The sequence below is a fragment of the Macadamia integrifolia genome, chromosome 10, assembly GCF_013358625.1.
Source record: "Macadamia integrifolia cultivar HAES 741 chromosome 10, SCU_Mint_v3, whole genome shotgun sequence".
In the NCBI taxonomy this organism is placed as follows: Eukaryota; Viridiplantae; Streptophyta; class Magnoliopsida; order Proteales; family Proteaceae; genus Macadamia; species Macadamia integrifolia.
The window spans coordinates 12,850,773-12,862,475 of NC_056566.1; the positions used below are offsets into that span (position 1 = coordinate 12,850,773).

The 11,703-nt window shown below is 37.9% G+C and overlaps 1 long non-coding RNA gene across 7 annotated transcripts; it reads right to left on the minus strand.

The window, feature by feature from the left end:
- Positions 1-1,428: 1,428 nt before the first annotated feature.
- LOC122091253 lies at positions 1,429-7,817 on the minus strand. 7 transcript variants are annotated; one of them, XR_006143886.1, is made up of 5 exons: positions 7,639-7,817; positions 7,364-7,534; positions 3,556-5,518; positions 3,321-3,386; positions 1,429-1,798 (listed from the first exon to the last, which is right to left on the minus strand). It is a non-coding gene; the product is annotated as an uncharacterized LOC122091253 (long non-coding RNA). The 7 variants fall into 7 exon arrangements; XR_006143884.1 differs by having other exon boundaries at positions 1,429-4,879; positions 5,079-5,518; XR_006143882.1 differs by having other exon boundaries at positions 1,429-4,893; positions 5,079-5,518.
- Positions 7,818-11,703: the final 3,886 nt, after the last annotated feature.

The following is an 11,703-nucleotide window of genomic DNA, read 5'->3' on the forward strand; positions in this document are numbered from 1 at the left end:
TTTTCTCTTTCTCTAGCTCTAGTTCTAGGTTTATGCTTTAAACACTTTTGTAAGTTATTTTTATTCAATTAATGCAAGCACTTTTGTTTTTGATTCAGTTTTTTATTTTTATTGTTTAAGCAATTGAAGTTGTAATTTTAAAGTTATAGTTCTAGGCTTAGATCTAGGTGACAAGATCACAAGCTGTGGAGCATCTTTTTTTTTCAAGTTTAGTTTTTTTTTTTTTTCAAGATTTGTTTTCTCTAATACTAGAAATTTCAGATTTGATTTATTCCAGATCTGATTTTTAGTACTGGTAGTATCTCAAATCACCCAAGCTTTCAAGTTCAAGCATTGATTTCAAGTAAGCAAGCTCTTTCAGTAGTCTTCTCTCCCCCCTCTCATTCCCTCTTCTAACTACCCTTTCTTTCTTAATTTAGGATTTTAATTTTAGTCGTTACATTATTGCTATCCCTTTCCCCCAAGGTTCATGGCTAGTATATGTGTTGGCTTTGGAGTCTCTCTCTAGCTTTATCCCATTTCTTTTACTTTATTTTTATTTCAGCATTTTTTTTATTGTTTTTTTTTAATTGCGTGGATGTTTATTTTTAGTTATTTATTTATTTAATTTTAATTACGTGGCTTGCGTCTTTAAATTCTTAGATGACGAATGGTTAGGACGTTATTTTAGATATATATATATATATACATATGTTTAGGACGGTAGTTATAATTAGATCACAACCATTAATAGGTTTACTTTCGTATTATTAAAAGAAAAAAAATAAAGTGACTGCTCTCCTTGAGTTCGACCCGTAGCTACACTGATCCGTACGCTTACGGTTACATTTAAAATCTCAAACATGATACAACTCTATGTTTCTCTACTAAGAAACAATTTTCAGCTTGCAAACACATGAGAGGCATTGGAGGCTACAACAAATATTCCTTAATTACAAGATTATACTATATTTCATTCAAAATAGAGTTGTAGAAAGCCTTAAAATTTTTTATTATTAAACTACCAAACATAAGAGGAATAACCAAGTTTTGTTCTTGATCCTTTGAGAAACTGTAGCTGAAAGAAAGTTTAAAGTCAAGTTGCTTTTTATACATGTTCGGTAGAGGAGAGGGAGCGAGGGAGGTACATTTCAAACCCACAATGTTTCACAAAATAAAAAACATGATTTTGTTGAGCATGAGATTCTAAGTGTTGCGGTGCAGTCAAGAATCTCCCAATTTTGCATAATCAGACCATAAGGCCTATGCCTAGGGAACCTCATTCCTCTCGATAAATAAAAAAAAGATTAAAAAAAGAAGAAGAAGAAAAAGGTCAACTACCCGCCTCTGGTGTATAACAGAAGAAAATTGTGAAAATGGACATCAACTATCGGATTCAAATTTAGTGGAGATCATCAGTTATCAGATTCAAGCACCTAAGAAAAATTATAAAGGCTAGGTAACAAGAACATTAGCATGGGTTTCAATGTCCCAACACAACACTTGCTCTGAAAATTATGTAGGCTTATATAGAAAACAAAATTAATGGTGAGGAACATAAACATCGAGTATCAATGTTTGGCACAAATGAATATGAAATGTCCTTGTTACATAGGATATGGTTGAACACCCATTACATGAAATCCAGAATCTTTGAATGGGTGTAATTTCAAGAATATTTTCTCCATTGTCCATACAACTAAGAAAAATACTTGTTGAATCATCCTCAACAAAGGTCTTCATAGGGAACCATGCATTCCATTTGCAATGCAACAAATTTTCATAGCACAATCATATTCAGTGAAGGATTAAGTCAATCCTACAGTTCACATAAAACAATAATATAGTTGATAAAAAAAGCATAGGAAATAAAGGTTGAGATAATTTGATTAAAAAAATCATAGGAAATAAAGGTTGGAATAATTTGATTAAAAAATCATAGGAAATAAATGTTAGATTCTAATCCGAAATAGTTGATTGGAGAAGCACAGGAATCAACAACATTAATTTCTACCATCAGGAAATTACTAAAAACTAAGAACAGTATGCATGGTAAATATCAAACTTAGAACTCATTATACAAGGAACATAATTCTGAACCCAAAATCATCGACATTGGGGCATAGGGATTGGTGAACTCTAGACCCCTTTCATATATTTTCTCCCTCTAGAACTCCATCTTGTAGAGCTCTAGGCTACACTTTGAGATTCCAAACGAAGGCATGAAATGGCTCTGGATATTTAGTCCTGGAACTACAAGCTTGGAGAAGCAGGTTATGGTTGCCAAGCGTGGACAAAGCAATGCTTGAGTCAGTGATGATGGTTTACCACTCATTCACATGGACGGAAAGAGAAATGCGAAGCAGCGTGCATATCACATCACCACCATATCAGGCCTAAGATGGACAAGTGTGTCCATTTCTGGACTAATAATGGTGTGAGGTTATTGTGATCAAGAGGCAGGGATTCAGTGGTAGAGAATAAACTCACAGTGGAAGCCCAGTGGAAGAGCATATGTTGGGTACAACCTATCCATCTCTATCTGGTGAACTATGATGCATGGAATGGTTAAAGTTTTCAACTCTGAGCGGATTTGTGGTGGGATGGGTGCTACCAAGAATATGCCATCTCTAATAATAGGAACATATACACGACATACTATAGTTTCATCCCAACTGGTGGTATTAGTTGGAAGCTTATATCCAGAAGAGGTTTAGGGAAAATATTTTCCACATTCTCAAGCACAGATTAGAGCAATAAAAAAAACAATAAGAATGACAAGACATCTGGATTTTTATACAGAAGGAAAACAGCATACATTCTCCCTAGTGTTAGCCTTCCGATCGAAACAATCACTTCTGACTGCTTCAAGTTTTCGCAATTCATTTTTTTTTTATTGCAGAGCTCTATGTCCAACAAAACAGAGGATTGTTTAGCTGATAACAAAAACATAAGAAAATAATTTTCAGGTTTTACATACAAAACAATAAAACTGCCAGTTTAAGTCAACATCTATAGATTTGCATTACCAGATGTTGTCATATACATGATTTTATGGAAGTATATTATAAAAAAAAATGGGAGAAAATAGACAAAATTTAGTAGTTTCAGTTTATCAAAGCAAACCAAACATCAGAAAAAAAAGGGAAGAAACTAAAAAGATGAAATAGAAAGGAGAAATTATAATAGACTATAATGTCTAGATAGTAGAAAATAATAACCTAAATTCTTTCTTCTTCCCAACTGCTTTGATAGCTTTAGCGTGTTTTTCAGCGGGATGAAATAGAAAAGAGATATCATAACAGACTATATTGTATAGAAAGTAGAAAATAACAACTTACATTCTTTCTTCTTCTCAACTACTTTGATAATTGCAGCACGTTTTTCAGTGGCTTTCTTGTCCTCTTCTGTATCTTTCCCAAAGAGATTCAAGTCATTATCATCGACCTCAGCAGCCAGAGCCAGAAAACAAAGGCTCCTTATATGCAAGAGTATTTTGTACAACCGTTTTTTGCAAATCTGTCTTAATCTCACAGTAGAAGAAACAATCAAAATAATTGGGTTGGGAATTCTTACATTTTTCTGATGATATCAATATCTCAATTGCTCAATCGAAGTCAAAGGCCGGACAGTTTCACGTTCCCTGAAAGAGAAGGGAAAGAAAAAAGAGGAGGAAATAGAGAAAGGAAGGGATGATCTGCAATCGGCAAGAAAAGAAAAGAATGAAGAATCTAAGAGGAGAGATGGTTAGTAACTTGGTTACTACCATTGCATTGGTGCCGGTGCCGGTGCCGGTGCCGGTGCCGGTGCCGGTGCCGGTGCCGGTGCCGATGTTATCAAAGAAGGAGGGAGAGTGGGACTCGGAGAGACAACCTGTTCTCTCTTCACGATGTTCTCAGAGAAAGAGAAGGTTTAGGTCGGGACTTGGGAGGAAGTGAAGGATAAAGTGAATTTTCAACTAAAATATGTCGAATTTTTTTTTTTCTAACATTGGTTAAAAAGGATATATAAATAAAAGGGTACCAATATTTTATAAAAAGAAGGATGAAAGATAAAAATGCGTAATGAAAAATATAAGGTATTTAAAATATGAAATAAGGTTAAAATAATCAAGAAAAAGATTAGCCACGACATACAGAAGTTTCATTCCAACAGGTGGTATTAGTTTGAAGCTTACATCCAGAAGAGGTTTAGGGAAAATATTTTTCACATTCTCAAGCACAAATTAGAGCAATACAAAACCAATAAGAAAGACTGAACATCTGGATTCTGATACAGAAGGAAAACAACATACATGCTCCCTAGTGTTAGCCTTCCAATTGGAACAAACACTTCTGACTGCTTCAAGTTTTTGCAATTTACTTTTTATCATTTCAGGGCTTTGTATCCAACAAAACAGAGGATTGTTTAGCTGATAACAAAAAATAAGAAAATAATTTTCAGGTTTTACATACAAAACAATAAAACTGCCAGTTTAAGTCAACACCTATAGATTTGCATTTTTTTTAAGGAAGCATACTATAAAAAAAATGGGAGAATGGACAAAATTTAATAGTTTCAGTTTATCAAAGCAAACCAAACATCAAAAAAAAAAAAGGGAAGAAACTCAAAAGATGAAATAAAAAGGAGAAATTATAATAGACTATAATGTCTAGAAAGTAGAAAATAATAACTTAAATTCTTTCTTCTTCCCAACTGCTTTGATTGCTGCAGCATGTTTTTCAGTGGGACGAAATAGAAAGGAGATATCATAACAGACTATAATGTATAGAAAGTAGAAAATAACAACTTACATTCTTTCTTCTTCCAAACTACTTTGATAATTGCAGCACGTTTTTCAGTGGCTTTCTTGTCCTTTTCTGTCTCTTCCCCAAAGAGATTCAAGTCATTATCAACGACCCTAGCAGGTGGAGCCTGAAAACAAAGGCTCCTTATGTGCAAGAGTATTTTTTTTAACCATTTTTTACAACTTAAGAAATAGAGTATATGAGAAGAGAGAGTTATCAACCTAGTATTGTTTTGTATTTTAAGATTTTGCAAATCTGTAATAATCTCACAGTAGAAGAAACTATCAAAATCCCTAGGTTGGGGATTCTTACATTTTTCTGATGATATCAATATCTCAATTGCTCGATCGAAGTCAAAGGCCGGACAGTTTCACGTTCCCTGAAAGTGAAGGGAAAGAAAAAAGAGGAGGAAACAGAGAAAGGAAGGGATGACTGCAATCTGCGAGAAAAGAGAAGAATGAAGAATCTAAGACGAGAGACAATTAGTAACTTGGTTACTACAATTGCATTGGTGAGGGTGTTGGTGCCAATGTTGGCGCTGGTGCCGGTGCCGGTGCCGGTGCTATTGAAGAAGGGAAAGTGGGACTCGGAGAGACAACCTGTTCTCTCTTCACATGAGCATACAGTAACAAAATATATATAGAAACACTCCGAAAATAAAGTCACAATCACCCACTCACCTCGATACACAAATCCAATGGTTTTTCACTGAATTCCCATCATTGCGTATCCTTGTCGAATGAATTAGGTTCCTATACATCAATTCAATTATTTACATTAGTTTCAGCCAACTGTCCAAGGCAGCCCCTATTCCAAACATTCAGTTGAACTCCCTTAATCAGGACTCAAAGCCCACATAAACACCCATTAACTATTGACAAATCCACTGGTGGGTGGGGCAGAGGCAGCAAAACAGAAGCCATTTCCCCTAAAAAAATCACCCACCGGCAGGTCAGATGCAGGGGCACCACCCTGCGGTAGGCACCTGCTGGTGGAGGTGTTCCAGCAGCTCTTGACAGTTGTTAAACTCACCACTGGCCTTAGGTGTGCCAGCCCTTTTGTTCACCTAACTTGATTCCCTGAGTTTCTTTTATGTATGTGGACATGTCCCACACCCAAGGGACCATTTCCAAATAGTTTACACCATTTCCATCATAGTCCATAAACCCATACTTGGCCAACTTTGCTGAATTTCAGCAGTGCATAGGCAAACACTGCTGACTTGTGGTTTTTCGGCATAAGCAGCCCCACATTTGGCATGGGAAAACCCAAAGGCACTAATATCTATTTTTAACATCTAATTAGATCAGGTAACCATTCAAATTAAGAACATAAGTTCGTTACTTTTTGTTTCCCTATAAATGGAGCCATTAAGCTCTATCCATTTATTCAGTCAACCCAACTTTGAAATCCAAGCTCAACTAAAATCCCACTGCTAAACTGAAAAGTTCATAGAAGAAGACTTGGAGAATTTAAACCAAGTTCAGCAGTGCACCAATAGGAGATCTACTAATTTTAAATTCTCCAGTATGCACTCTTAATTGGGCTGTATAACCTCAGCTGAAAGGTTGTACCCTTGATCAGCCTAAATTTACAACTTTTCCAACTTCTGAGGTTCATAAGTGAGTCAGAGATATAGGTGGGTCTTTGAATCACTCTACCCTTACTATTTCAGTTCTGAGATGGTGATCCCAGTTCTGAAATGGGCTTCCCTCATTATACAGTGCCCAAATCCGATTTGTGCGTGACTGCAGGGATAAATACAGACCAGTGCAATGCCCAAATTTATAATTTCAGCATGCATGTAACCCCTCTTTGGGTTCCACTGCTGAATTGTCACCTCTGGGGCAAGAACCCCATTCACATAAAGTTTGATATTCATTTTTGGGGAATACAGGGTTAGTCACAGGCCTGTATACTGTCCTAAATGTATGGACAACAAGCCTACAACATCAACCCAATTCCTACAGTTGAGTTTCTAATACAGGAACATCGAATTCCCTGTATGCAACCCAACACCCTGCTGTAAGAGGCTACAGGAACACTTACTAGGGTCTGAATACTGTCCTAACAGTATGGACAACAAACATACATAACAAACCAAATTTATATGAACAGCACAGACTTGCCAAATTTCCATGCAGAAAACCCATTTTCAAGTCTTGGGTGGCCAACTCCATAGCTACATCTCTCAATTTAGTTGTAGATGGATACAGGGACTACATAATGCCTATAACATACTTAATTAACACAGGTACAACATCTACCATGCACAAATTCAGTCCCTGTAGTTAATTTACCCAAATTCCAAGCATACAAGCTAAATTCCCCATCCCTGGGTTACTTATCCTTACACATTCAGCCCAAATCTGGTTGAAAGAGCTATAGGGACCACTACCAACCTATAATTCACCTAATTAACACAAGTATAGCATGCTAACATATATTACACAGCCCTTGCAACTGAATTCCTGCCAAATCCCAGTCATGCAGTCCAAGGTTCTCAATTCTGGGTGGCTGCATGCTTGGGAAACCTTGCTGAATTTCATTTTATACCTATTTATCCTACTGTACAGCAGCATAAGGATGAATGTTACCTCAAGGTGTGTGTACAGCAGCTACCATACTCCCTAATTTACTTGTTTCTTGCTTGAACAGCAACATGCAGCAGCAACAGGTATCAGTTTGGACAGCAACTCATGCATAACAACACAAGGACAGCAGCAACAGCCTCCAAGCATGAAATCCCCTTCTCCTTCTCTTTTCTCCTGTTCCTCTCCATCCGAATTTGGTCCATAAGTGAGAGAAATGAAAGAATGAGAAATCAAGACTCCAACTGTTGTACAACAAGTAAATGATGGTCTTCTCTTACCTATATGTGTATGTATAGTAGAGAAGTAAGCAACGGGATAGAAGGAAACATCAGCAGCTGAGCAGCAGCCATGTAGTAGCAACAGCATGTGCAGCCCCCAAAATTCCAGCCCAGACCAGCCTTCCATCCTTCTCTTCCTCTTCTTCTTCTTCTTCTTTCTTTCTTCTCCTCTCCCCCAAACGAAATTTGTGCTATGAATGAGGGAAATGAGAGGGAAATGGCTTATATAGTGGCTGATACATGATCCACTAGGGCCTGTTTGGTTGTTAAGTCCAAAAACTAGGAATGGCATTAATCATCAATGCTGCCATATGGGCCCACCTAATCATTTGCATGTTGAGTGCCATATGACCAGGATTGGATGCTCTTTCAGCCTATGTGAATGGTCGAGGTCGAGACATGCCTGAAAGGTTGTGGGACCCACAGAGCATTAATGTGATTTAGCTCCAGACAACACCATCAACAGGTGGCACCGATTGGCCGGTGGTCAGACAGGTTACCTATCGGTAATAGAAAAATTGTCCACCCAGTAGTCCCAACCGTTGGCTAACAGGTCTGACATGTGTATGACCTTCAGAATACCACCCTGACCTATTTCCTTCAGTGTATGACTCAGGTACACATGTAGTAGGCATGCCCACTGTGCAACCTTCACTGCCCAAATAGGTAGCCTAGCTGCCCTTAGTGCTTGCTATGTCAAAGCACCCGAGGCATGCAACTAAATTTTGATATAGGGCATCACATCAACTGGCGAAGTTCTCTTAATGTGTGACATGACCCACTAGGGGGTGGACTCAATTGGAGTTGGGTCATGTCACATATCATTAAACCATGTTTGGCCCTATAGGCTGGGACAGCAAGGGGCCATTCCCGAGGCTTGAATATAGGATATGTGTATGGGCTATTGAGGTTTGTATAAGTTCAGCCGAGAACCTATACTATGGAATGTTAGGCGTTAAATATTTAGGAACCTAAACTACCAGAATGAGGATATGAGGTTGATCATTGGAATCTATCGTACTTTGTGATTGGGTATCGAGGTGAGTGGGTGTCAACTTTAATTTGCAGAGTGTTTTTGCATTACTTTTTCAGTTTGTATGGACATGTCATATGTTTGTTTCTTATATATCTTTTTTTTTTTGTATAAGTGATGTGAATCTATTAAGAAAAAGTCAGAATATACAAAGTAAGGCAATCTTATTTTCCTTCTATGGACAGACCAAAAGAAAGGAAAAAAAAAACTCTTTGATACCAAGGAGGACAGACCCTGCATTACAAACGGAACTCAAAAGGAACATTACAATCTGTAATAAATCTTAAATTCAGAATCATCTCTAACTAAACTATTCAGCTCATCTGGGAAATCCTGAGCCTGAATAATAGTCTCTCCTTGACCAGTTGCATAAGAGGCCATAAAATCAGCTGGTTTATTTGTCTCCCTCCAAACATGCTTGAATTCCTTTGTTTTTAGAGATTTTGAGATATTTAGGATCTCACTTCTAATGACTCTGGCTTGCCATGGGACCTTCTACTACACCATTTAACATATCAATGGCCAGTTTTGAATCTGATCAAATTGATACCTCCATGATATTCCTCCCCACACAAATACTTTTTCCTCTGAGAAGCCTTTAATTCCAGCCACAATATACTTGTAACATCTCCCATTCCCACAGAAGCTACAATGGGCTTCCCCATTCTATATCGAATCAGCCCTCCATAGGATGCCTTATCATGTGTAAGGGCCCCATCACAATGCAAAGCTACATTCTCTCAGGTGGCTGAAACCAACAACAAGCTCTAGGGATCACTGTTTTCCAAGTGACTTTGATTCCTCTATTTGTTACTAAAAACTGATTTATAGGGTTGCATTCAGCCATAAAATTCATAGTTAAGCGTTTCATTTTTACTTCTGAAATTATGGCTTCCATAATCTGTAGAGTAGTTCGGATTTTTTATTTGAAAATCCTAAAGTTTCTTTCCTACCATATGTGTTGTATTGCGGCACAAAAAGGCGCTGATGCGGTCGTTTGGTAGTAAGGCAGTCCGCCGACTCATGGGGAGTGTGAAAGGCGACCACCTTATACACTAAGTCGCTGAAAGGCGTGAAAGGCGACGCCTTATAGCACCTTAGTGTATAAGGCGGTCGCCTTATGTACTCGATATTTAAAAAAAAAAAAAAAATTTGTTTTTCTTAAGATTCCAAATTACATATTCTCATTGGGAGGTGTATAAAGTCTGATGCACAGGTGATGCATTGGATCAAAAATCATATAAAAAAAAACCCTTACCATAAAATTAAATAAAAAAAAAAAAACCAAAACCAGTCAAAATCATGCCTCATTCTCTCTCAGTCAGTCAATCTGCTACTTTGCCTCCAAAACTCAAAACCCCAAGCCCCAGCGTCTGACGATCATTCTTCGACGACTTCTCCTTCTCCTCCGATAGATTTCGGAGCCATCTGGTGACATCTGACAACATCTGGCGACATCCGACAACATCTGGCGACAGCCGGCTCCTTCGATTCTTCTCCAGCGGCATCTCCTTCTCCTTCGATAGTCTTCGGCAACCTCCGGCTTCTCCTTCTCCTTCGATTCTTCTCCGGCGGCATCTCCTTCTCCTTTGACAGCCTTCGGCAACCTCCGACTTCTCCTTCGATTCTTCGCCAGGTATGTTTTAGTTTGTATTTTAAATTTCTGAGTTGTGCATGTTTTTGTTTCTCTTTTCTTCTTTCTTCTCCATGCTTCTTCCTTCTGCGTATGATTTTTTTTTTTTTCTTCCTCTGCTTCTTCCTTCTTCGTATGATTAGTTTTTTTTTTCTTCCTATGGTGACAAAGATGATTGGTTGGTTGATAAGTGTAGGTTCAGGTTTTTTTTTTTTTTTTAATAACATTAGGGCTTAACATATTTATTAAAATAATTTTGGAGACATTACAGTCTGATTACAACCTTCTTATTCTGATTACCTTTTAACATTACAGTCTTAGACAAAGAGACAAGTTGAATCCAGTCATCTATAGAAACAATTGGTGGTAGCAGTGGGGGTGAAAATACAAGTACTGCTGCTACTGCACAATCAACGATTGATCCAAGCAAGGATCCGAAAAGGAGAGCTAAATCAAATGATCCTGGATGGAAATATGGGTATTGGCCTGACGTATCAGACAGAAATTGGATTAAGTGTACCCTTTGTGGGAAGGATATCAGGGGAGGAATAAAACGATTGAAGCAATATCTTATTGGTGGCTATGGAGATGTAGCCAAGTGTGTGAAAACAACTGAAGCAATTGCTAAAGAGATGAGAGATGCAATATTGAAGAACCAGAGGAAGAGGAACCTTGATTGTTTGGATGATTTGGATGTTAGTGATGAACCTACAGAAGTAATGGGACCACAACAGAATATAGTATCCGATTTGGGGCTCTCATTTCCTATCCCTAGCTCTGGGATAACTTCAAGAAGAAATAAAGCTATCATTCAAACACAATCCAAACAACAAGTAAGGGGTCCCATGGATAAGCATGTGAGGAGGACTCCTGAAGAAGTGGTTGCAGATAGGCGGGATAAAGGTTCATATCAGACAACAATGGAGAACCGAGTAAGAGGAGAAGAAGAAAGAGATAAACTTCGTTCTTACTTTGCAAGGTGAGCTTATGAGAGTGGCGTTCCATTTAATGCTTTGAAATTAAGGAGTTTTGAGGAATTGGTAGAGGCAATTGGTCAATATGGACCAGGTTTCAAGCCCCCTTCAATTCATGACTATAGGGGGCCTCTATTGAAGTCTGAAAAGGATAAAATTGATGAGTTGAAGGTGAACTATCAAGGATATTGGAGGAAACATAGATGCACACTCATGTCAGATGGGTGGACAGACAAGAGAGGAAGGCACCTAATTAATTTTCTTGTCAACTGTCCGGAGGGGACTTTTTTTTTGGGGTCTGTGGATGCATCTAGCCAATCACAAACAGCTGAAATGTTATTTAAGCTACTTGATAGTAAGGTTGAAGAGATTGGTGAAGATAATGTGGTTCAAGTAGTCTCTGATAATGCTGCCAACTATGTTGC